The sequence below is a fragment of the Drosophila persimilis genome, unplaced genomic scaffold (assembly GCF_003286085.1).
Source record: "Drosophila persimilis strain 14011-0111.01,24,50 unplaced genomic scaffold, DperRS2 tig00000798-arrow-arrow-pilon, whole genome shotgun sequence".
NCBI classification, from domain to species: Eukaryota; Metazoa; Arthropoda; class Insecta; order Diptera; family Drosophilidae; genus Drosophila; species Drosophila persimilis.
Genome location: NW_020825355.1, coordinates 249,028 through 277,010, shown reverse-complemented (window position 1 = coordinate 277,010; position 27,983 = coordinate 249,028). Strand labels below are relative to the sequence as shown.

The following is a 27,983-nucleotide window of genomic DNA, read 5'->3' as shown; positions in this document are numbered from 1 at the left end:
TTAAGGCAATAAAAATTAATTTGCTTGGCCATTTTGGCAAGTGCTTAATTTGTAAACGAGAGAGGGAGAGAAAGAGAGAGAGAGAGAGAGAGGGAGAGAGAGGGAGAACCACCTCCACTGCTCCCCTCCTCCCCGTTGGTGGGGGGGTGTGGGGGTCAGTCGTCATGGAATCGGTACTCAAATTGCTGGCTGAGAAAGGGAACAAGGGGAGGGTCGGGGAAATGGCCATCAGGGGAATTAGGGAAATGTCCATGTGGCATGAGTTTTGGGGATAAAGTAACTTTTGCATGGAGTTTGCCATCGAAAGAGGAAGTGTTGACAGCAATCCCCAAAGGGGCAGAGCCCTACTCCCACATCAGAGCTTATGGAACTAATTGTGGGACGAGAACTAGTTCAGTGAACTACTGCGGAACTTAAGAAGTTTGATTTCTGAAGGAAGGGAGCCCTTTCCGATTGCATTTTCCATTTCTAATGCCATTTTCCCCTCTGTGATTCCACTAAAAAATGGTATAAGCAAATTCTAGAAACTGTTTTCGATGAAAACTATTGGGTTCGGATCGTGGAAGGGATAAACCTTCCCCTAGAAGTGTGTCTTGTGAAGACAGTAGCTTTTGGGATCGAAAAGGAGGGAACAGATGGCTCTTGAAATGTGAAATAAATCAATAAAATAATTTTAATCATTTTGGGGATTCACTTTTTCGGTAAGAAATGTTTAAAAATTGAATAAAAAACTAATGTCTGAAGCTTATGCATAGAAAAACCCTCCTAAGAACACACCCTTGCATGATGAAGCGTAGCCTCTCGTTTAGGGGAAATTTGTGCAGAGTATCGAACCTCTCTCTCCCTCTCTCTCGCCCTCTCTCTCGCCCTCTCTCTGTGTAATGAAAAAGAGCATACAAATATCGTTTATTGTGTCATGAATTTCCCTTTGGGGGCCAGTTATTTCACAGATTTTATCGTTCAACCAAACGACAGAAAACAACACCAAAAGCAACAAGCAACAGAAAACATTCAGCAATCCTGCAATCCTGGAAAAACACACTGTACGTGTGTGTGTCTGTGTGTGTGCAAATGGCGATGAATGTTTTGCAATAAAACAAAAGTCGAATGAGTCGAATGAGAGTGCCGCCGCATTGTTGTGGCTGTTTGTTGTTGCTGTTTTCTCGGTTGTAATTGCTGTGTGTCCGACCCCCAGCAATGGGCCATAATACCCGTGGTAGCCGTAGTAGTGTGTGCTGCCTGTTAATTATGTAGTTGACTGTGCGAATTTATTGTTATGTCGGGCACTGTGGATCCACCCATCCAGGCAGCCCCACTTGAGGCCCATTTGAAGGCGTCTTTCAAGTAAGAACTTCCTCATTTGCAGGCATCCAAACGCGCGGCTGCTGCAACAATTTGTTGTATGTGCGGTTTTTTCCTCTTTTTTTTTCGGACACAGTTGGTAGTTGATTAAAAACAGTGCTGGGTAAACAAATGGAATCATCAACGCTTTTTGTCGCTCTTGACTTTGACCTCTGAGCGGGTCTCTCTCTCTCTCTATATTGGAGCTTCCGCTTTGACAGACAGACGGCCCTCTCGAGGGGGGAGGGGCGGGGAGGGATCCAACCCCATCCCATGAAAAATGTCAAGTAAAATGCGACAAGAGGCACGACCTCGACAGCCCCCAAGGGTGGGGCCTTGTTAGACCGGTGGCAGGGGTGCGAGGGGTGCGAGAGGCTGCTGTCTGGACAGGCATGTGGCATGTGGCATGTGGGTGGGCATTACGTAAATCTCTCTCTGGCTGTCTCTCAGTCTCTGTGCATTTAATGCATACAAATTGCTCTGATTTAAGGCCTGGAAAAATGCTGAACAAAATTCAAGCATCAAGGAACGCACGAGGCATGGGCCGTGCGGCACGAGGCAGAGCGAGGCCTCTGCACATAATGCGCCCCCGTGCCTGCCACTCGAAAGTGTGTCTGTGCTGAAGGAGATGACAGAAGTACTCGTTCATCTGTGTATCTTATGGGGTTAATATACATGCGAAATACACATGCATATGCACATTTTATAGGGTTAATATGGATACATCTTTTGGCTTATGAAATGGATGTCAGCTCTTGCCAGAAACAGGTTTAATCCGTACAAGAAAAGGGCTTAAGAGGCAGGGATCTACCCACCGTTTTGGGACGTACAGCTTTCACACACACACGACGCGTGTGACAGAGCTTAAAAGCTCTCGCCTTTGATTGCCAAAGCTCACCAATACCACCACACACACACGCACACACACACACACGAATACTAAGCCATAAAGAGTGCGAAAATGTTTCCATCTGTCAAGCGCTACTCGAAAAATATTTTTAAAATGATTAATAAGTCTTCCCCCGCCGCATTTTCCAAGCTGTCAATTTCAGGGCGAGAAAAACTTTTCCAATAACCCTAGTGGTTCTGTGTGGCATAAGTGGCCATCAGTGCCCCCTCTTTTTACACTTGCAACAAGCCATTTTTTGTATTTTATTTTTTTTTGTGCGTGTCAACGCGTTTCGGTACTCCAGCGTGCAACGAATTGCGGCAGCCAGTGGCAAGTGCAGTGCAGGGAGTTATTTATCTTTCAACAGGATGCGGGGGGCAGCAGCAGGACGGGGGGGGGGCAACATCATATTTTATTCAAGGCAAAAGTGTCATGTGCATCCACGAACAGAGCCCCACTCTGCCCAGGCAGGCAGTCAGTCAGTCAGCGCCAGTCTTCCACTTGGCCAGGCATGAACTCTGACCCGACACGCCTGATTCTCCGACTCTCCGACTCTCCGCCCCTCATTGGCTGTCCGGCAGCTGGGTGGCAAATGGCTTTTAATTGCCGCCACACAGACGAGACAGCGCGAGCATCGAGAGGAACGTTTTTCACTCAATAAAAGAACCCCCCACACCCCCCCCAAAATAGACGCCAGGGATGTTGAACTTTGACACGCGCGCGCACAAACAAATCGGAGGCAAGAAATCCAAACAAATCTTTGCTTCAATCAAAGACTGATCCGTTTCCCCTTCCCCTGCCTTTCCCCTGCCCTTCCCTTCCGTTGTTGCCACATAATTAAATCCGAAAACAAAAATTCATTAAACAACGGGAAGGAAATTTTGTAAATAAATGCGGTGCATAGCGGAGCAGCAGGGAGATCTCTGGGATGCCCCAAGAAGTGGGCACCATTTCGGGGAGGGAGGGAGAGCACCTTAGGGGCCTCAAAGGGTGGTTCAGATACATTTATCTGTGAGATCAGCGACCGAGGGCGTCTGCTGCATGCTGCGTGAACACATTTCTGCATAAGATACGATATTTGTGGGTATCTGAGGTCTCTTTAAAGCCGAGGGGCACTGCTGCATGACTGCATCTGTATCTGTATCTAAACTGTAACTAACTTTGGTTTAACGTTTCTTTTCTTTCAGGTAAGCTTGCCACACGCGTGATGTAGTATTTATTGTGGCATGAAACAAGTACAAGTGCCGTCCCAATGCCCCAAAAGAGCAGCAGAAACCCAGTGGAAAGTCCCAACAATCGGAGGTCTTTAGAGAAGGAACAGAACAGCGACTGCCTTGACACGACTACTGGCAACTATTGTGTGGCAGACACATTGACGTCGCACAAGGAAAAGAACTGAAGCAGAAAGGGGTGGCGGCGAATGCCTGGATTGGAGACTGTGTGGCACAGTGCCCGGGCTTGGTTGCCGCTGACAGTTGGACAGATCGACGGACAGACAAACGAAGGCACGACCCACCGAACGCAGCATGGAAAATTGATAATGAGTCGCAGAAGGGGGGACGACGACGACGATGTTGCCGTATTTGGCAGCAATGTCTGATAGAGGGGACTGAAGATGAATGAATGAGGCATGAATGAGGGGCGGCAGATAGATGGATGCATGAATGAGCTGCTGACCAGCGACTGACTGCAGTTTCTATGGATAAATGGAATGGACATGTCTGTATGTGTGTGTGTGTGTGTGTGTGTGTGTGTGTGTGGATAGAAGCGTGGAAAGCAATCAAGCGTTGGATAAGATAGAGCCAGGCCTCCCCAAAGGCCCTGCCTGCCTGCCCTCCCTGACTACCCGAAAAGTTTTAATTATGATTGACATGCGGTTGGCGTCGACATCCTCCATGCCCCACGCAAACATCAGCCCGCGCTGGCTTTGTGGCTCTGTGGCACTGACTCTGGAATCGATTTCGACACAACTTAATTTCTGGGCTGAAGAGGGTTGCTGATTGCCCTTCTCCCCCCCGTCACATGCCCCTGCCGGCAGAGTGTTGAAACTCATCAGTCAAAAGCAGCAGCCATGCCACGCCACGCCAGGCCACGCCGCACCGACAATTGCAACACGGAAACCAGGCAGAAACCAGGCAGAAACCATCCCTCAAATGGACAAAAAAATCTGCCCTCCAGATGGAGGAGGGTTGAATCGAGAGTATCCCAGAGACCCCCTTCAGGCAGACAGATAGATACGGCTACAGAGAGCGAGTATCTATCGGATACACACAGCAAAATATTAAATTATAGTCGCATTAACTGCGCAAACACGCAACATGACAAAAGTCTCTGTCTCTGCCTCTGTGTGTGTGTGTGTGTGTGTGTGTGTGTGTGTGTGGCTTGTGGCATGGCATAAATCTGCGGCACGCAACAAGAAATATGTATTTAAACGATGGGTTAGCCACCGCGACAGATACGCGATTCCGCCTGCCATGGGGAACGCTTTTTCCTATCGATTTCATGCAAATTGTGGGGCGCCTGGCGGCGGGCGGGGGGACGGGGGGCCCCAAAAAAGATGCCTAACGCTTGAGCAAAAGTTTCTTAGAAATGGCATCACATGGAGGCTCATAAATGTACGCGAATATTTGGTAGAAAAGAGCTTAGTATCTGGCAAATATTGGACTCGATTTTATTTGTATTTTTTGTTGATGGAAACTTTCCATTTCCTGAGCGTATTCCTCCCCAACCTTTAATAATCTTTCGTGCCGTGTAACTTTTGTGAGGGAGAGCTTTTCGCCATTTAATTACAGATAAAAAACAGCATAAACTTTACATTAAAGTCGGGGGGGCGCCTCCACCCCCCGCAAGGAAAACTTTTGGGACCCAGAAAAACTTTTGGCGAAATGCCGTCCTGTCTGTGCGGCTCTCTGCTGTTGCCGTTAAAGTTGAGCATTTCCTTGGAGCGTTCGTTGAGCGTGACAAACATCACTTATCATTCACACTGTCATCCCCCGAAACATTATGTCAGATTTCTTATTTATATAATGGTCGTAAAGCAGTTGTACTTTTTGCCGACTGTCCGCCATCCCAGACATTTATCCTTTTCCATTTGAATATTAAAGATTGTGCCTGCCGGGGGGTCATATGAGAACAAAAAAAAACACTGTGCCCAAAAACTACAAGCGTACACTGAGAGAAAGCGGTGGACAGAGACGGGGTGGGTGGGGGGAAGGAAGCAGGAAAATAGACGCCTCGTCAGACAAACTTCCGTTCCATTTAAGCCGTTAAACGCACAAACGCATTCATCTTAATTAACGGTAAAAGATGGGCCACGAGCGGAGCGGAGGAGGGGGGGTGTGTGGCAGGAATCGGGCTTGGTGGCAGGTGGTGCTCTCGCAGTGTACGGGGGCCACGGGTTAATGGGGGGTGGAGGGTGGCTCAAAAAGTTTGCCGACGCCAAACGAAACGACATTGATGTCGCATGCAAAAAACAACAACAACAACAACAACAACAACAACACTGCCGCACGCACGCACACAAAAAGGTTGTGCAGGACGAACCCAACACTGCGCACCCCTAAACAACACTGGAAAACGCCCTCCCCTCCTCCGGCAATGGGGAGGAATGAATGATTGCCGGGCCGCGCCGCGCCGCGCCGCGCCGCGCTCTTTGTTCATGTTTTTGCTTGAAATATTTTTGGATTGAGAGTGGACAAACGGAGCCGAAGCCGAGGCCGTAGCCCAGACAGGAGTTCTGCCGCCGCCGCCGCAACGAACGGAAGTGAGGCAAAGCGGAAGCTCGCTCATACGCCATGGCGGTGGGTCGGGGGGGTCGGGGGGGTCGGATCGCTGCCCAAACATTTGAAAATTGAATAAAGCGCAAGTTTTCGCGTGCCAAAAATTGTGTGTTTCCTTCTTCTTGGCGCTCCCCTTTTTCCTGTGTGTGTGTGTGTGTGTGTGTGTGTGTGTGTGTGTTTTCCTTATCCATTTTTCATTACCAGAAACCGGCACTAGGAAATTACTTGAGGAAACCCGCCATCGGCCAAACGACGACAACGACGACGATGACGACGACTTTTGCGCAGATACTTTTGGGCCAGCGATAAAAAGGTCGTGGCCGAGGCCAGGCCCGGGTTCAGGGGGAGGGACGTACGACTCAATAAGCCAAGTTAACAACAGTCCATCGACTCGACGCGACTCTGGCCGTGGGCCTACCCTTGTCTGTATCTGTATCTGTATCTGTGTATCTGAACCTCTGACAGCTACCTAATAGCAAAAACATAGATAAACCATTAAGTTTTTGGACCTAAAAGACCTAACGGCCAACCGAACAGAAAGTTAAATTTTCTCATACGCGAAACGCGATCGATAATTGCCGCTAAAAGATAAATTACCCACCGTTGCTGGAGAGCTCCCCCTCTCCCCCTCTTCCCCTCTTCCCCTCCCTCTATCTATCCGCCGCAGTTGGCTAATAGCCACGCTGATTCCATTAATTTGCCAAATGACAGGAGTCCCGTTTGGCCCCCCCTTCCTCCTCAAAAAAAAGGAGCTGAACGAACGGTAGTCCTGGCTGGCCCCAGCTTTCGCGGGCATCCCGCTTCAGCTCCATTTTGACACTAATTAATCAAGTTTTATTCTCGTTTTCTCTCTGTGATTTTCACTCGTTTTCTTCTTTTTTTTTTTTTGTTATTTGGGGGGAAAGGCAAAATCCGCTGGGCCATTTATAAGAAATAAGCTTTGAATAATTCCAAGCAGGAAATATTCGAAAATTCCCCATCATCCCCGGGGGAATAGTTTATCATTTCTGCAGGTTTTTGGTATGGCGATAAAATACATCAAGCTCAGAGATAACACAAATCCCCAAGGAGAGGAGCCAAAAAATGAGAGGCAGAAATATATATCATATTATTTAAATATTTTTCAAGTGTTTTATATTTCGATTAAATGCGAGCCACATAAAAAAGGCTTTTTAGGGAATTGTATTCCATTTCAACGAAGGCTACCATTAAATATGGGGGTTCTCGCTTCTCTGAGTGTCTCTGAGTGTTAATTTTCTTAAGGATTGATCTGTGAAGGACAAGGCAAGGGCTCTCTCTCCCTCTCCCTCTCCCTCAGCCACTGGAGATCCACGTGTGGACTGCTGCCTATTGGCTCTGTCTTCATTTGGATCTGCTCTTCGTATGGCCATAAATTTGGACCTGCTAATATCCCGACATCATAAATATCTGAGGATACGGATGGCTAACCAAGTGTCATCGCAGTGGGCGAGAGAGCTCCAGTCTCTTCACACTATAAATAAATTTAAATTAATTAAAGCACACGGTTAAGGGGGGGGGGGAGGGCGACCCCCTCGCTGGTGACACAAATAAATCTGTAGAAAAATATGCAAGCCGCAGAACATAAATATTTCTCATATTTTAAATGAAATATTCTCTTCGTTTTTGGTGATTTATTAAACAAATATTTGAGCAATAAAATTGATGAAAAATACCACAAAAAGGGGCGGGCAGGCAGCAGGCATCCAAAAATTGTTGTAATAAATTGAGGCTAAAAATATAAATATTTTGGCCAGAACTGTATCTGTATCTGTAGCTGTATCTATGGGATGCGTATATCAAGCCACAACGGAAAAATGTTGGCAGCTTTTCGGGCTTTACAACATTAAAAAACTGAGCAAAATGCCAAAAATATATATGTACGTGAATATATATTTTGAAATGTTTTTGGCCCGTTGCTCGGCCTTTTTTATGTTTTTTTTTTTGGCGCTCTGCTAAATTTAGCGAGCAAATATTTGTGGCCCAAAGAGAAGCGATGCTGCCGCTGCCGCTGCTTATGCAATGCATCTCTCCTCTCGGAGATGTGTGGGGGATATTTTTGGGGGCTGCCCTAGCAATTTAATTGCCTCTCAAGGGAAGGAGGGGGAGGCTGCCACCAAGTGTCAAAGACCCTGTGACCGAATGCCCAGCCGACTCGGACCCAGACTCTGGCAAATCGAATCGAAACAAGAAATAAAATAAAATATCAAATGAGAAAACGCTGACAACTTGGCAGCACTTTCATCGGGCAGTGTGGCAGTGGAAGAGCCGCTTCAATGCGTTCAATTAGATGCCAGACCATCTCCAGAATTGAAGGGGTTGCTTATAGGATATTTTATGAGCAATTTGAACATGAAAAATCTTGATAAATCGAAAGAAATCGAAAGCCCAGGCCTCCAACAACTCCTCCTCCTTTCCCAGGGATCGCCGAAAGACCCGAGGAAGCTATCTAAAATATGGATTTATACGAAAAGTGCTTCCTCCTGCCCAATTAATTTGCATCAAAAAACTGCCTGCCCAACCCACAAGACAGATGGCGTTTTCTTTTCTCTAGTTTCTTTTTTTTTTGTGTTTTTTAGTTGCCAAATTAACGTGGCGTAGACTTGCAGCACAGACTGTCGCCGGGCCGTCATTGTCGCTCTTCGGTTCGACTGCTGCCGCTGCTGATGAGTCAGACGGCAGTGCCCAACGCCCCTCATCGCAAGATCCAATCTCATGCCCCCTCATTCTTGCCTCTTGCCACCGTGGTAGCCCCCCCCCGTGTCTCGCTTCTCGCGACGCTGTCTCTGTTTCAGACAGCAGTCAGCAGTTTGCATTTGAATTTTCATTTGTGCATTTGACTGTGAAAATCGTTTTTCTATATGCCACACACACAAAAAACAAACACAAGAAAAGAACACGCCGAAAAGGTGTGCGCCTCGACATGGGGATACCCCTGACTCTCCCTTTGCCCTGCTTTTAGTACAGGGTATCAGCGGCCATAGAGAACCCCAAAAACAATTGCAGTTTTCCCTCTGTTTTGCCTTTGGGACACTCGCTTTTCCATGGCCTTTGGTTGCAAGACGTTTTTTGTTTGTGGCATATCGAATGCGTTTTAAACTTAGTTGCTCGCTTTCTGCTGCACGTGCTTTGATGATGCAACTGAGGCCAGAGCGACACACGCTGCCAGAATTGATTATTCAGATACACAACCCAACAGATACAGATACAGATACATTTGTATCGTATGAGCTGCACAACTGCTTGAGTGCTCAAATTGGCAACAGACTAAAGCCAATTGCCAATTGACTTGACTGCTGGCTGTGCTAATTGTTAAGCCAACACGCAACAGAGCCAGAGCCAGAGCCAGAGGCAGCGACAAACCGAATGGAAACGAACGTTGAATGGACACAAACTCGCACTCGCACTCGCACTTTTCCTAGTAAAATGCACAAACAAGTGCTGCCAACAAAAGTCAAAAGCGAAGGGGAGTATTACATAAACGCATCGACAATAGGGGGACTTCTGAAAACGCTGAACAAGTTTGACAGTACAGTGGATGGCTGCCCAGAAATGATCTGGGAATATGATTGAATAATCCCTTCTTTAAGGATCTTTACAGGCCATAGGCTTAAGCGATTGATTGTTTCTTTGTTTTCATTGAGGGGAACCCCCTTTAAGCATGTGTATCGATTAAGTTCCCCCACTCATACACACTCAAGTGGCTTATCACACACTCTCCACTCCCCCCACTCGACATTCACCCATTGAGTTTTCCTAGAAATTCGGTGTTTATTCCTCTTCGACAATGGGCCGTCGTTCATGCTGTCCGCTCCATTCAAGTTCATTGCCATTTCTGTGTGCTGATTGTGCCAAAAATAATGATAATGATAAGATTGCGGAGCGATAAGTGTGCTTGTTTGTCCAACAGAACGGAACGGAACGGAGGACAGACTGTACCTGTGGGGAGGCAGAAAAACAATTCTGCGCCAGACAATGCGACGGCAGTGTGTCAAACAGCGGCAGCAACCCACAGCCATTGCAGCCAGTTTGGGGTCATTGTGGCCAGTCCCAGTAGTGACATCATCCTCCTCGCCACTCGCTCCTCGCCACTCGCTCCTCGCCACTCGCTCCTCGCCACTCGCCCCTCGCCACTCGCCCCTCGGACCGAAAGGCAATTAAATCTAATGCGTCTGCCAGATTTTCTACTCTCGAAGCTCTCGAAGTCTCCCGGTCCGGGCTTTTAAGCAATTTAATGACTAGACACATTTGTTGGCCATTTCCATGCGCGTTTTGGGCCGCTTGGCATTTGATTGATGCACTTTTACGAGCCCCTGTGGGTGGCGGTGGCGGTGGCGGTGTGGGTGGGAATGTGCTCGTAATTGTTTTTAAATAGCCCCAAAATATAGTGCCCAAGGCTGCCCAGACTGCAATATAGAAAGTCTCCTCCGGCAGCGGTTTTCATTCATTAATTTATTTATTTTTATGTGAACACCCCCCTTACCCGGTGGGTCGTCGGGCCACGGCGTTTAACACTTAATTAATGCATATTTAACCGTCGGGCAATTTTCAAGCTGGCTAATTACAAGACTCTTTGCGCCCCCGAGGGCGTTGCTTCGATTGGCTCCGCCGGAGGTGGGGGTCTCGGTGTCGGTTTTGTCCGTGTCCCAGTGTTAATTTAAATAAACGGAATCTCCCTTTTTTCCCCCGCAACACGCAAGCTCCAACACAGCCCCGAGGCATAGACAGCGGGTGCTCTGGAGTGACACGAAAAACGAAAAAACGCTGTAAAATCTACAAAATTATCACTTTATTATAATTATTATACTGGCGAGCGTTTTGGCCTTATCAGCGGTATTTTCTTAACTGGCCCGAACCGTGCTACGCGGAGTACTTGTTGTGTTTCTGCCACAACAATTGCTGAGGGGCCGTGACAACAGCAGAGTGCCATGAACCCCTTTTTCTAGGAATGGGAATAACAATTACCAACACTGGAGGATTGATGGCAAAACGTTTAAATGTCACACAAATAGAGGGTTCTTCTTCACTGAAGTTTGAGGGTTTTTCACTCAGTTTAGAGCCTTTGTTGTGCCCATGAAGCCACCTCGCCAGTCTCGACGGTTAATTATTGCCTTTGGCCTGATTTGGTTAATGAAGTTAAGCCAACTAATTGATTAATGCTGGGGTTCCTCCGGCTTTTCTTTCGGAAAGTCTACAAAATTAAGCTTTCTTTCTCCAACACGCTCGTTTTTCCAATTATGTTTAATTTTAGTTAATTAAAAAGTATCGATGAGGCTTGCGGTGCCGCCACCTTGCCACCTTGCCACCTTGCCACCTTGCCCCCTTCAACCGCAACTATTTAATTTTTATGATGTCATTTGGCCGCCAGCCTTCCAGCCGCAAATCATGACTATCTTTTCGAGTATCTGGGGAATATCTCAGAGGGGGATGTGTGTGTGTGTGTGTGTGTGTGTGCCGCACACCTATAAGGACACATGTACAGTGCACCGAATGACACATGGGGCAATGTCTCGTTTTCTTTGCCGGACAATTTCGTGACAATTTATTGGACAGATCAATGACAACGAATATGGCAAAATGCAATTGGTCGGACCGCAAATGCATTTGGCATCAGTTTTGGCCCAAAAACTACTTTCGGGTTTCGCTCTCTCTCTCTCTCTCTCTCTCTCTCTCTCTGTCTCGTTCAAACAGATATATCTTTGACAAGCGATACAAAAAAAACGAGGGGGAACGTTGTGAGTTGCTGCGGACACCGCAACTCTACGGTTATACCCGATACTAAGTCAGTATGGCTCTCCTCCGGCAGACGCCGCTAATATTTAACGACACGACAAAGAGTGCGTGCGAGAGAGACAGAAAATCAGTCTGAGCGTGACGTCGGGCGCTGCGTAGCCACTGCAAATTGATTTGTTCCTTTTGGCTATAAAAATGATCTGATCTGATCCAGATTCAGCAATCTAATAGATATGGTTATTATCTATGATTCTGCGTTTTTAGTTTTCTCAAATCTGCAATATTGTGGATGCAACAGATTTTCGTACTTTGTGGGGGCGGATGGGGGTGGGGCGAAATTCTGAGATATACGTTTTATAGTGACATCTTAAAGGAGTGTGTGTACCAAATTTGGTTACTCTAGCCTTAATAGTCTCTGAGATTTGTGGTTGCCTCAGATTTTCGTCCTTTGCGGGGGCGGAAGGGGGTGTGGCGAAATTTGGACATGAAACGGTCAAGGTCCGATATCACAGGAGTGTGGATACCAAATTTGGTTGCTCTGGCTTTTATAGGTTCTGAGATCCTTGAACTCATATTTAGCAATTGGCAAAACCGACCATGAAACCTGTGTGTTAGAGTGAGACAGAGCGAGAAAGAGTGAAATTGTTTTCGTGATTCTGGCTGTAATAATTATACGATCTGGTTCAGATTTTGCACTCTAGAAGATATAGTCATCTTCTACGATTCTGCGTTTTTTGTTTTCTCGTATCTTTAAAATTGTGGATGCCACAGATTTTCGCTCTTTGTGGGAGCGGAAGTGGGCGGGGCAAAGTTTTGAAATATTTTTGTAGCAGTGACATATCACAGAAGTCTGGATCCAAAACATCGTTGCTCTAGCTCTTATAGTCTTTGAGCATTAGGCGCTGAAGGGGACGGACAGACGGACGGACGGACAGACGGACAGACGGACAGACAGACATGGCTCAATCGACTCGGCTATTGATGCTGATCAAGAATATATATACTTTATGGGGTCGGAAACGATTCCTTCTGGACGTTACACACATCCACTTTTACCACAAATCTAATATACCCCAATACTCATTTTGAGTATCGGGTATAAAAACAAACACAAACACAACAAAAAAGAAAAAAAATCACAACAAACGTTAATGTCAATGTTTTTGTTGTGGTTTTATCTGTGTTCGTTTCTTTATCCGTTTTGTTGCTGCTTTTGTTGTTATTGTTGGCTAATTCTGAGATTGCAAAATTGAGAAATTGACAATCGACAAAGTTTTGTCGTTGCTGTGTTTGTGTTTGCGTTTGGGATTGCGATTTTGGCTTTGTTTGGCGGCTGACCAAAATGGTCATAATGCGAAATGTCAAATGCAAGTCAGGCAACAGATACACTGAACAAAAATAAATGGTTTCCCTGGATTGGGGGAAGGTGCCTGGATTCAGAAATGGACTCCATCTTACACTGACTGTAATTGTTGGTTGAATGCCAAGAACGACGTGGATTTGCTATGCAAAATGTTCCCACCACTGAACGCCTTCTATAAATGAGAATATGCTGTCGATGGAATTGGGGTATAGGATTGTAATATTGTCTAGATAACGTACACCCATTCACCAATGCAACAATGAGTTCGCTGATCAAACTATCTCGTGGATCAGCAGAACCACAATATACCAAATTAGCAGCTCTTCCATTCAGTATTTCAACAATTCAACAACTCTTGTATTCAAAGTCTCAACAGTTCAACAATTCTTCTATTCAGCATTTCAACAATTCAACAACTCTTCTATCCAATATCTAAACAATTCAACAACACTTTTATTGAAAAGCTCAACAACTCTTTTATTCAAAGTCTCATCAATTCAACAACTCTCCTATTTAATATATTTTCTATTCAATATTCCCAAAAAATTCAACAGCTTTTTCAAACAGTCTCTCAACAATTCAACAACTTATATTATTCTATTCAATATCTCAGAAACTCAACATCTCTTCTATTCAACATCTCAACCATTTAGCAGCTGTTCTATTCAATATACATATGCCAAAAAATTAAGCAACTCTTCTATTCAGTATCTCAACAATTCAACAACTACTCCATTCATCCTCAACTATTCAACAACTCTTTTATTCAAAGTCTCAACAATTCAACAACTCTTTTATTCAACATCTCAACAATTCAACAACTCTTCTATCCAATATCTCAACAATTCAACAAGTCTTTTATTCAAAGTCTCAACAATTCAACAACTCTTTTATTCAAAGTCTCAACAATTCAACAACTCTTTTATTCAACATCTCAATAATTCAATAACTCTTCTATTCAATATATGCCCAACAAATTCAACAGCTCTTCTATTCAATATCTCAACAATACACCAACACAACAGTGAAGACATTCAACTGCAAATTCAACCATAAACCATTATGATAATTCACCAACACAAAAGTATTCATTCAGAACATTCATGATTTGAACAAAGAATATCTTGTTTAGCGCATGTGTTTCATTTAAATCAATTAAAAGTAGATGGATTCAACTATTTCCTATGCAAATGTATCTTTTGGACACACTAATGGATGTGCCCCATTTCAAAATGAATGCCTCTTTGGTTCACGAAACTTGTTTGAGTAGCGAAAAGACACAAAACACAGACGCACACACACGCAAATTTTGATATGCAAAAATAACTATGAAATAAATCGCAATCAGCCTTCGGGTTTGATTTCTAGTCGTTCTAGTCGTTTCATCTTTTCACTCGAGACAATTTATGGTCTGTGACCAAGTCTCTGGCTGTCTGTCTGTCTTTCTCTCTGTTTGTATCTTGTGGGTTGTCATCGTCATCCTTTTAAAGCTGCTTATGCGAACGGTGGGGCTGGGACCGGGACAGGCACCACGCCTCACTACAAGCAACCGGCGAACAGAGAGAGCAACCACTCGACGACAACTTAATTTGCACCGCTCTTCTTGGGTCTTCTTGGCTCTTGGCTCTTGGCATAGCTCATATTACACGCACCGTCTGCCGTTGTTATGTGGCCGTTTTGTTTTTGCCTCTGCCACAGGGTCTCGTCTCCTCTCCCTCGTGTCGAACTCATGCACAATTAGTCACTTGCAAGTCAATTAAGTTCCCAGCGCGCCAACCACAACAAACGCCGGGCTCCCTTCCCCCCCCCCCCCCCACACTCGTTTGGGTGATGATGAGAGAGTGGGACACACACACAAAAACACTCTTGGATACCTGTGGCACCAACGTCTGGGACCAGGGACTGGCACTCGGGAATACCCATGCAGGCCAACCTCTGACGATGAGGCCGGGACTGGTGCCGGGACTGGGACTGGGACTGGCTTCACTCATTTGCAGTAAAAAGCAATGACAATGTCGGCGACAACGACATTGCGACAAGAGAAAATTAAAGACAAAACGTCAGAGACACGACCATAGACACAGAGACACGGACAGAGAGAGAGAGAGAGAGAAGGAGAGGGTGAGGGAGAAGGCTAAAAGTAAAACAAAAACCATATTATTAACGCCTCATTAAACTTTTAACGATTTGAAATTACAGACTTTGGTGCTGGTTGCAGCTAATGAATACAAATTAGCCGCAAAATGAAAGACGTGTGTTGGTGTGTGTTGGTGTGTGTTGGTGTACGGATTGAGTGTCGCAGATTAAGATACAATTGAGGAGAGACCACGACCTCAAGGAAGGCCTGCCTTAGGGACCTTAAGGATAAGAATATTAGGTGCCATATCGTGGGGGAAGAATAACATCGTAAGGGGGTTGGGAGTATCAGCTATGAAAGGGGTATGCCCCACGAAAGATGCCCCTCAAAGGATCAAAGGTCTGTTGAAACGGGACAAAGCCAGTCCCAGGCCCCCCGCCGAGAGGTCTCTAATTGACATTTGGAGCCAACACCTCTCCCCCGTTTATTAATCAGCCCCTCGATGGAGTATCTTTTGCTGCTTGCTGCCTGTTCGGTTTATCTCTGGCCGCGCGTACACTTGTTAGATGCAAATGAGTTTCGGACACGACTCCGAAACGAGAGACAGGTCAGGGCGCTCGATCTGATATATCACGACTTTGACTTTCCGAGGCGAAACGTTCGATCCAAAAAAGCTGCTCGCCAAATGAATATTCAAATGCGAATACGAATACGAGTACGAATAGTTTTTTTTATTTCTATTTTAGTCGAAAAGAAATACATTTATTCATTTGAAATATTTGACATTCTTCTTTTGTCGAGTCCGGGGGTTTCTTTTATTGCTTTTGTTCTTGTTCCCGCTGTTCGCATGGCAAATTAAATATATATATAATTAACAAATAAATTGCTTCCGTTGACGTTTATGATGTGACAGAATTTTCTAAGAAAACAACAAAAACCCCATACAAAATACGAAATTGAATGGAACCTCTATTTCGAAAAACAAAAAAAAAACTATATTTCCGACACGTTCTGTAGATGGTTTTAATAATTTATTGTTTTCCCCCCCAGAGAAAAATCTCCACAAATCTCTGCGTTTTATGGCTCATAAAACGCTATGGAAAATACAACATTCATGCATATTTATGAAATATTGATTCAATCTAAAGACTAAACATTCAAATGCGGCCGTTTTGCTATAAATTGTACACAATATACGAATAAACCTGTTTCTTAAATAGAACGATAAATAATCTCATCAAAAAAAACTAGCAAAAAAAATCGAAAATCATATTTCGCCACAGACCAACATAATTGAATATTAGAAAATGTGATTGAAAATCTTACCTTAAAAAATATATTATTCAATTTACTCGTTTGAATGATTCATATTCATAATATGATTAAATCGGTATTCATTTAGCCAGAGAACGGTATTTAAATATTCTACAATATTTATTTTCAGCATTTATGGCACTTCTTGTGGGGAGTCTGTGGACTTTTTCTTGATTTTTCCTGTGTCTATTATGCAAAAACAAAATTCCCAATCAATTTTTGTGGCAAAATTTTGCTGCCGCAACAGTTTTTTGTTTTGTTTTGTTTGTTTGTGTTCTCTCTCTCTGTTTCCATTCTATGAGCACTTTTTGTGGCAATTTTTGATTTCTGACATAATTTTTCTAAAAAAGAAAAATAAACGAAACGAGTCGCTCGCACGCTCGGCGGCGGCCTCCTCTTTGGGTCTTTTATTTTTTTTGTTTTTTTTTGGCTGCCCTTCTTCTACATGTTTTTGTTTTTGTTGTTGTCGGACGATTTAATATCAAAGCGTTTGCCGCCACAGTGCAAATATACAAACATATAGAAATATAGTAAATATAGGGTATGATTCTGTGTGGCCACGCCCCCCTCCCTCCACCCCCCCGCTCTCTGGGATGAGTGTCTTCCGCTTTGTTTTTGGCAGAAAACAAAACTCAGAAGAGAGCGGGTGTTTCAGATGTACCCCAGAAATCGTTTATTCGTATGATTTTTACATATGTATCGTTTGGGTCTAAATTTTGATCAAAATCTGAGTCAAAATTTGCTTAAATTTAAGTAATAAATTCCTTTTAGAGAGGCAATGAATTAACACCTCAACACGCAGTGGCCCTGTGATTCCGAGTGGCTCAAATGCATTTGGCAGTGGGAATTGTTGTGTTCCCCATTCCCCACACTCATATTTCCCCAGAATGCATTCGAAATGAGTCACTCATTCATTCTATTCACTCGGAAACCCTCTATAGGGTTCATTTCTTGAGTTTTAGATCGAAACTAAACGAAATTTTGAACAATAGACGTTGTCGAAATTTATGCAGGCCAAGAGCCGAATCTCCGAAATTGGGGTCTCCTCCGGGGTGCCAGTCTCTGTTTTTGGGGATGTATCTTGTATCTGGCGTGTGTGGGCGCGTGTTGTATCCACCATTACCATTAAGACACGACGCTGGCGAGACAATCTCGCCGCAACTGGTTTTATGGGTCTCTGGGTTTTTTTGTTGTTGTTTTTTTTTTTGACATTTTGTCGAAAATAGATTTCGTTTTTATTGAAATTATGACATTCATCTTAATTTCGCGCTATCGCATAACTTATTGATTTTTATTCATTTCTCTCTCTCTGTCTCTGTATCTTTTTCTCTGCAGGTGTGTATTGTATCTAACCGCAACAGCATCAGCCCGAACGAATGAACAGGTTTCCGGCTGCCCATTCAAAATGAGAATAAAAGAATAAAAGACTTATCTACTATCTACTATCTACGCATCGTCGCATCGTCGCATCGTCGTATCGTCGCATCGTTAGAGCCAAAAGACAATTTGCTGACTCGAGGAACTCATTAAAATGCTGCTCAAAACGTTGCACAAGTGAACTTGACAGCTAACGAAGGTCCTTTGGCGTGGCAGGTCGGGGTCCTGGCTCCGGCTTTGCCATCCACGAAGTTCCCTAAGTACTCGGGCACTTCGGAGGACAGTGGTTTGCCTCGGGTTTGAAAATGAAAAGATACTTGGGCTGGAATGCTGACAAATTGAAATTTATTAAAAATAAATCAAGATGGAGTATCTTCAGCTGGTTTAAGGGGGCACCATTGAGAGGAGATACAATAAAAAAGAGCCTCAAAGCCTCCAATGGGAATGGCACGAGGGGCTCTGCTGTATGACGCGCGATCGAGGGTAAACGGAACGGAAAACGATGCATTCATTCATGCATTCTACTATACAATATCTAAAATGTAAAGATACTCTACAAAAGATACAAAATGTATCTTAAAACCATTCTTAAAATGGAAATCAACTAAGAATAATCAGGCATAGGCTATAAGCCCCAAAGAGATTAAGGCACACCCTGAAATATATCAAAAGATACAGTATCTTTTGCTACGCTTCGCAGGGAGTATCTCCACAATTTTCACACCATTTTCCAGTGCACTCTGCCACTTCGTAAGATACTTTAAATCATCCTTAAAGCCAGGGCAGGGCTCCTCCGGCAGGCGAGACGCTGTCGTCTTGCCTCATTGCAACAGCTGTCACATGAGGAATTCCTTGCGCTCCGCAGCGCTCTACTATGCACATGCATATCTGTATCTCCCACTCTCGTTTTGTAATTCAATTAAAGGGAAACAAAACTGCAAGTGTATCATTAATTTTGAGGCAGGCGAAGGCAAGGCCTCCTTTTGTGGCATATGCATATCCCATGGCCATCCACACACACACACACACACACATCCAGGGCATAGATCCCAAGCACATGCCTCTGGAGCTGTCATTAATCTTTCGACAGCTCTCCCCCGCCTGCGGCAATGGCTTTTGGTCTCTGCTGAAAATCATTTTCAATGGCAAGGCTTTGTGCTGCCTTTTGTCTAATGATCGCGTGCAGTTTTTCCACATGTTCCAGCCATCTCGTATATCATATTTATGCCAAACTATTTCTATATACACATTCATATAGCGGCACAGACAGCAGCAGAGGGTGGGCAGAGGGAGGGGGCGGGTGGGGGGAGGGATTGCCAGATGTAGAATTATGTCATTTGATTAATGTTTCCACATGTCATGGCATTATAGAAGTGTTTTAATCATTGCAACAGCAACAGCAGCAGCAGCCAGTGGGGAAATCGCTGCTCTGCCCCCTCCCCCCCCCGTTGATTGAATTTCAATCACAATTTATTCATTGGATTCGTATCCGCCAAAAGGCCAATAGTCCGTGGATATATGCCACCCACCAAGCAGGCCGCCTCGCCTCCACGCTGCGCCGCAGAAAGTGTGGCAATTGAATACGAAATTTGAATAAATGCATAAGCAAATTACTGGCAACGGGGGGAAAACAGGAAAGACAACAAAAAAAGAAAAATCTGTAACAGAAGTGTTGAGATCGCACTAATTACATGTCAAAGCAGCGACAGAGAGACAGACACACGTTGCCCCAGAGGCAACAACAGAGCCACAGAGCCGTAGAGCCACAGAGCCGCAGAGGCAACGACTTTGAGGCAAACGCCAACACCTTGGCGCATAAATTTATGAACAAACGACGCATGTCACTGAAAGTGAAAAGCCAGCCCCCCTTGACACCTCCTCCCCCCCTCTAGTGCTCTCCCTGTTGCATGCTTCGACTATGGAGTATGGAAATATGTTGCATGTGGAGCGACGACGGCAGCAGCCAGTGACTCAAATAGTGTCAAATATGAAATTTATGTGGGCAAATGAGCGACAGACGACCGAGGGCAGGAGAGTTTTTGGGTGTGTGTGTGTGGGGGGGGGGGGGGAGGGGAAAGGGGAGACACTTGTGCGTGTGGCGCAGGCGTAGCCCACAAATGGGAAATTTTGGTGGAACATTCTGCCACCCACTTTTCACTTTCCCAAAAAGCTTTGAGCTTCTTTCTTGTCCTCTTCTTATCCATGCAATTCGTTCCACTCGTATCTGCCTCTTGGCCTGTAGGCATGCCGCAACAAGACACTAAACCAGGCTTAATTTCAATGCACTTGGCCAATTATCGGAATGGCGGTATATAATTTTCAATTTAATAGCTTCATCATCGCGATTCGCAAGCCCGTTTTCCCAGCCAGCCAGCCAGCCAGCCAGCCAGCCAGCCAGCCAGCGGCCCACAGCGGACGGCTGTCTGCGGACTGTAGCCCCCTGCCCATTCCCCCACCCCGCCCCCCCTGCCGCAAGTAAAGTGCAAACTGCTGTTGAGCAAAGCTGTTGACAATATTTCTGCGTTGTATTTGTATTTTTTTTTTTTTGTACTATTTTTTATGTTTTTGGAGGCACTGCGGTAACGCCTCTCCTTCGCACCTCATTAGAGATACGAACGACGACGATTGCAACATGTTTGCGCCGCTTGGGTTTTTTTCTTTTGGGGCGTGGGCCGATCAGGCGGCCATGCCACACAAAACACAAATTTGTTGTGTGTGCGAGCTTATTGATTTCGATACGAGACTCCTGCCTGCCCGCCTGCACGCCTGCCTGCCCCCGAGGCGAAGACTCTGCGGCATAGACTCGTGTGTGTGTGTTGCATTATGCATTCAGGGGTAGCCCTCTCCCCCACCACCCTCCCTCCCTCCCTCTCTTCTCTTCACCGCCAGAGGTTCACATAAATTTGTAATTACGTATACGCCACGTAGGTGCCTTAAGTTTTTTGTTTTTGTTTTACTTGGTTTTTGTTTTGTGTTTTTTTTTTTGCTGTTGTTGTTGTCTTCAATTAAGCAGCCAGCACTTCCTTATAAAGTTTTTTTTTGTTGTTTTCCTGGCCAATTTTGGGGCCCGTAATTTATGCGTTTTTTTTTGTGCGTCAGAGTTCTCCCTTGGGGAAAACAGAGAGACAGCCGCAAACTGTAGCAGTTACAGTTACAGTTGCAGATACAGATACAGATACAGAGCCCCGATTACAGCCGGAGTGAAAGTTGCCACAGTTTGTGGCGGCAGCAGCAGGTTTCAAGGCATATTTAGAGGGAGGTCTCGTAGCGTTTTTTTGTTGTTTTTTATGTTTCTTTGCAATTAAAATCGCATTAAAGGGACAAGACATTTCCCACGATTTCCCGTTGATTAGCTCGACAGCAATACCCGAGTGAATACTGGAGTGAATACTTTCGAAAAGTACATGAATATTTGCCTATATTTATGGACTGTCATTAATCAAAGTACCCTTGAGCCGCGGCATGGCGTGGCTCGGCATGGTTTTTGGAGAGAGACCTTGTCACATGTTAAATATAGAACAGAAACAACAGACAGAGACAGAGAGAGAGAGAGAGAGGGAGAGCGAACATTTCAGACATGTTCGTAATTGACAGCAGCCGGGAACAGTGGGGCAAAAGTTTGTGGGCGGCTGCTTCACAGTGGCACACAAAAGTCGGTCGACAAACGACAAACATTTAATAAACATAAACAGGCAAATGCTATCTCGTACAACAATTGAATGTGTCTATGAGTGTGCGTGTGACACCCATTGAATGAATATGCAACGACACGATTGTCTGTCTGTCTGTCTGTCTGTCTGTCCGAATGACTGCATGCCAAAGGCATTGACTGACTGAATGACTGGCAGAGTGCGGTGCCACCCCCCCCCCCCCCCCCCCCCCTCCCCAACTACTCCCCACATGGGACGTGTGCTACATATTTCCACAAATATTTCAACGACAAACAAGAGAGAGAGAAATATTTGCATTCATAAAAAGAAAAACCATAAACAAAAAAAAACATGCAAATAAATACATACAAAAAGTGCTCTTAAATTAATGAATGGATGGATGCATGGATGGGGGAGTGCACTGTGGAAAATAATGGAGTTGTTTAAGCGAAAAGTTTTCATTTTGCAGAAAAGTTTTGCCGAGAGAGGGAGAGGGAGGTGCGCAGGCCGGATCGAACCGGTTTAATGCCGAAATGTTTGATCTTGGGGCACTTCTCTGGCCCATACTCGTAGATCTGGTGTGGCCTTTCTAGCAGATCATTAAAATTCCCACAACAGATTGTTGTATTGATTGTGGTATCGTATCTGCGTATCTGGCGATCGATTGCTTGGAATTTTAATGAACTGCTAATCATTATTCACTTTTCACTGTCTATCTGTCCGTTTTGTGTTCTGGATGCCAGATGCATATCCCATGGATATGTAACACGTAATCACATGTAAATAACTCGCGTATCTATTCATCTAACGATTCATTTGTCCGCAAGTTGAATCTGTCAAAACAATCGATCAACTTTTGCCTCTATCTTTGGTGTCGATCTGTGATTTTCGATCCAGAGGCTTCTCGTTTGATCACTCGATTGTTAGTCTTTTCCGTTGAATATCCTGCAAGAACTTTAAAATTGCGCCTTCATCATTGATTTATATTTTATTTGATGTACGGCAACCCCTGGCGGGAGGTGGGAGTATTTTTCCTCCTAAAAATAGCGCACTGCTTAAGCATTCAAATTCCCCAAGTACTAGCCTCGCATTAGCTTCCCCCCCCCGCCCCGCCAGCCTGCAGCGCCTTGGAAAACCTTCTAAACTTTTGGCTTGAATTGAACCAATTTTCGCCTGCCTTTCCTGCCAGTCCTGGAGAGGGGACCCCTCTGCAGAGAGAGGGCGGGGGAGAAAGTCTTCCTTCCAGCATGCATTATTCATTCTATTGTACTTTGGATGCCATGCATATAAAGTGAGGGAAAGAAAGAAACGTTCCTTGAATTTTGCTCGCGTTTTTCTTTTTCAAGTAAAGAATATTCCGCTGTACTCGCATTTCCATGAATGAGCGAATGAATGGCACACGAGTGTCGGCAGTGCGGTGTGTGTAATTATTTCCTTGAAATAAAACAGATCTGGAAATATGCACATCTTGAAGAGATACATATGTATCTTGCTCGCCGATACCCAAAAGAATCAAAGAAACAATGACGTCAAAGGGGAGTCTCTGCCCTCCCTCCCCTCCAGTGAGTGATAAATAAACAAAAAGCCACGTGAATTTTCAAAATGCTAAATGAAACAAAACAAATCGCAGAAGACGCAGAAACGAGGCGAGAAAATACTCGTCGCGTGCGAGCATCTAGCGGGGTGTGAGGGGGGTGCCGGAATGGGGCTGGAAAATCATTGTGGAAAAACTTGGCAAATTTTGTACGCCCCAAAGCGACCTACGTGAGCAGCAAATCGAATGAGAACGAGAACCAGAACCAGAACCAGAGCCTAAGAAGTGTTTGCTTGGGCAAATGAATAAGTGAAGCAATGACTGAGTGAATGATTGACTAGTCGAATTGGTGAGACACAAGGTGGCAAGCCATGAAACCCATAAACAGAGCACCGACAGAGGGATTGATGCCTGTGGCCTGTAGATACCCTTGAAACGATTGTATCCTTTCGCTTATGGGACATTGAAGCATGTTGAACCTTCGGATACAGGAAAAGGAATGTGTTCTTTTGCTTATGGGAAATTTGTACAGCGTATCCCTAGGATAGGGACCCAGGGGTTGAGGAATAGATACAAATGTATCTACGACACAGGGATTGCTGCATGTGGCCTGTAGATACCCTTGAAACGATTGTATCCTTTCGCTTATGGGACATTGAAGCATGTTGAACCTTTGGATACAGGAAAAGGAATGTGTTCTTTTGCTTATGGGAAATTTGTACAGCGTATCCCTAGGATAGGGACCCAGGGGTTGAGGAATAGATACAAATGTATCTACGACAGAGGGATTGATGCCTGTGGCCTGCAGATACCCTCGAAACGGATTTATCCTTTCGCTTATGGGAAATTTGTACAGCGTATCCCTAGGATAGGTACCCAGGGGTTCAGCAATAGATACAAATGTATCTACTTTATAGCGCGGGGAAAGTGCTGCCGCTAGCTGCTTTCCCTCGGCAAAAAGGGTATCCACAGAGCAAGCGGGGGTAAAAGGAAAATCTCTGGCATTGTTTGTACTCCCGCGCGCTCTTTCCCCCTCGCCCCTCGCCTGCTCACCCGCCAGCTCCCTTGGCGGCTTCTTTTGTTTGGCTTTTTGTTTGCTTTGCGGCTTTAACGCCAAAACTCAATATTTATTCTTTTCGATTTACCCTTTCCGTGTACCCCCGCCGCCCCCCCTCTACCGCTCACCGTGTGTGCCCCCCTGCAGCGTGTATCCGCATTAATGCCTGATTTTTATGGCGAAAGCGTACAAGCAACGCTGGCTCTGTGTCCTCCCTTCCTGCCACCGCCTGGCACCGCCTGCCACCGCCTGCCTGTCTGCCTGTCTGTTTGTGGGCGTAATTGAAAATCTCCAGCGCTTCAAATGGCCCACAACAAAATTTTGTGAGGCAACTATTTAGTGCCGCTTCAGTCTATTGTGGTTGGACCGATAAATCGCTGGCCCTGCAGGCTCAGCAGGCCCTCTGATTCGCTCAGACGAGTCGGAGAGAGAGAGAGACGAGGTCCCTGTGTACCATGCGGCGTATGCGCAATTTGTGGAGTACTGCCGCTGCCGCTGCCGCTGCTCCTGCTGCATTTGTGGATGGTGCACCCTGCTGCTGCCAATCCTTGTGGCAGCTCGAAATAAAACTGTCGAAAAGAAGACTTGCGGGCATTTGCCAAATACTATTCGAAACCCCAACCAACACACAAGCCAGGCTAAAAGCTCAATGGTTAGTATATACTATCTATCTATCTGTGTGTGTGTGTGTGTGTGTGTGTGAGTGGTATCTGTATCTCCCTCTTTAGACAAATATTGAACCTTTGAACACGTTCCCGAGCAAATTGCAATTTTATTGTCGCACCTTTTGGCATTGTCTGGAGACCCTGCCATCGGCATGTTTGCTCTGGAAGGGATATACATACGTACACTTTGGATATACGAGTATATATGTTTGCACAACTTTTAGCTGCCTGTAAATTATGATTAGCGTCTGTTGAAGTATAATCGAAATATTTGCACCTTAAATAGATGCTAGAAATGAGCATTTTGTACTTGAACGAAGGGTTCTTCAACTTGTCTAACCTTTCGAGGGGTGTTTGGACTTTGTTTTCATTGTCAACAATGGAAGATCTTTCGGTGGAAGGCTCTAACCATCTCTAAGATGGTTCCCGCAGGGCGATTGATCTTCTTTATTCTCTGCCTGCCTTTCCTTTAACGAAAACTGCGCCAAGTGCCCAAAGTTCTTCACTTAATTTCCATATTGGAACTCCAATCTTCTTTGCACTCTTTCTTTGTTTTTTTCCACTCGTTGCATTTCCATTTCGGGCTTGCGAGGCAGTCGTACAATTTTCAATCATTTTTCCCCTCTGTCCATCTCGTTGAGCATTCATTAATTTCCCTTTTGTTTCCTTCCTTCGCTGCCTCCCTGCCTCCGACCCTGCCAACGTTTCTATCATTCTATCGTTCTATCGTTCGCATTTGATTTCTATTTGTGCCTCTAAAGTGCCCAAAGCTACCTCCCTCTCGCCCCTCGCCCCCCCCCCCCCCCCCCCCTGTGATGGATTTCCCATTGCAGTTTTCTTTTGAGCAGCAGCGGGCCTTTCAACAGGTTTTAACCAGCTTTTTAGACGAACATTCGAACATTCGAACACTCGAACACTCGAACATTCATTTGCATTCACGTGGCTGGTGTTTGAGTTCCATTGATTGGAATATTTGCATGATTAGGAGGACAAAGGAGACGAGGGCATTGGGGACCGAAAACACCTCCAGAGCCAAGGCGATTTCATTCCGCAGAGCCTTCGAATAACACACTTATGTTTTCATTGCCAGATTGCTGCTTTAGCCGGCAGGATTCTTCAGATCATTCGGATTCCATGCAGGCAAATCCCCTTTTAACAATCCCCAATCGCAGTCCTTTGTCTGTGGACGGCGCTCCATTTAATAAACATTTACGAGAGTTCATGCAACCCAAAAGGAAGGAAGGAACTCTGACGACTGGTGGCAGGGGGAGGGGCAGGGGGGCCAGGGGGGTGTGTGGCAGGCAGGGTCCCATTGTTGGTCATGCAATGCGCAAACACAAAACTAATTGAATTTTTCGTACAGCTCTGCCACCGCCTCGCCGCCGTCCCTCGTTGGTATTTTCTGCAAGTCAGCAACTAGGACGGGGGGGCATGCCACACAGAGCACAGTGCATGGAGCACTGGGCTATGCTATGCTATGCCATTGTCTATGCCCCCCAGTACGTGCCACAATTCCGAGTTGTCACGATTGTTGTTGTTGCTTGCTGGTTGTTTGGCCCAAAACATAATCAGCATATAATTAAAAGCAACACCAACATGCAACAAATTACACACGCAAAGTGTGGGCCAGTGGAACTATCTTGTAGTTACACGACAACTATCTGTATCTACACCACTCTGACCCACAAAAAACAACAACAACAACAACCAAACAAAAGACTGAAATTTTCATTTGAATTTTATTTATTTTATTTTTATGCTGAATCTGGAATATGGAGTCTTGAGTCTTGTTCTTGGACCCGACCCAGAGGCTACCAGAGTGGCACCATTTTAATGGCCCAGATTGTGCGTTGCACACACACACACATACACGCATACAGTGGCAAGTGCTGCTTAAGTTGCACGCAACAAAAACAGCAAGAGAACTTTTTGATTGTCCGAAAAGCTGAGGAGAATATGACCTAAATGGGGGAGGGGGGGGGGCTCTGTTTCTGTTTCAGTTTCAGTTTTCTGGAAATAGTTATGGTTCATAATTCATTTCGGCCGCTGCTCGTGACCCAGATTTTATGCTAATTTTGCATTTATTTTTGCCACTCAAAAAACACTATGATTACTACATATCTGAAACACGAGAGATGTGGCACGCTGTTTAAGTGCTTCCAGCAGCGTAATTCTATAAACCATTTCGAGGGCGATCATCATTTCAACGTGCCCCACTTAAGTTTTTTTTTTTTTTTCGTTTCTTGGTTAATTGTTATCTGCAGTGGCGCTCAAATTTTTAATTGAAATTAGAGCAAGACTTTACGAGTGTGCATGCTCCAAATTATTCGAAATTTATGGACAACTCATTTTTCAGGTCATTTATTGAATGAGCTCTGGATGGAATTTTATGTATAATCTTTCGTCGAGGAACCAGCGCCAAGCAAGAACCGATGATCAAAGGCTCCAGCTCCAGCTACAGCTCCAGATTATCTGTAATTTCTGTGATGTCTGTCATTTCTCAGGGCCTCAATTTGTGGCACTGCCTCCCGTATTCCGTATTCCCCTTTTATTTATAGGCATACTCGCGGCCATCGGGCCATCGGCCAATCGGTCGGGCAATCAAGAGAAATTTGCGTACATTAAGCGCTTAACTTTTTCCTGCTGTGGCATGACATTTGCAGCAGCAGCAGCGGCAGAGGCAAAAACAAGTTAATTACAATAGGATTACCCTTGCAACTGGAGGAGGAGGTGGGGGGCAAAAGAAGCAGCACCATCACCAGCCGCACCCGTTCATATTTTCCCATTTTGCGCCATTGGCATAATCTCATAAAATGGCATTTATTCCGGAGGGTGAGGGGGGGGGTGCCTATTCCTCCTCCCTGTCTGCAGGTTTGTGGGCCCCCGGCCCCGGCCACGGCCCCGACACTGGCCCTGTTGATGCGTTAATTTGCATGCAACATGCACTATGATTACCCGCAGCAATTTGCAACGGGCCACAGCGGGCGGACAGTGCGGGGCAGCGGGGGGCAGCAACTAGATCGCCCCATTAGCGAGCAGGGCATTCCACAAGCAGTGCAGCTGCTTCTTTCACGGAATGGGAAATGGCAACGGAATCGGAATCGGACAGCTGGCCGTCGTCCATCCACCGACTGGGAGCCCAGAAATTGTTTGCCATTTGTTGTTGTGCCGTTTCGTTGCCGTTTG

General features: G+C 45.3%; 1 protein-coding gene across 1 annotated transcript in view; it reads left to right on the top strand.

Annotated features, from left to right (window-relative positions):
- Positions 1-27,983, top strand: part of LOC6602508 (division abnormally delayed protein) — a 70,683-nt gene that overhangs the window by 22,291 nt on the left and 20,409 nt on the right. The window lies entirely within an intron of this gene.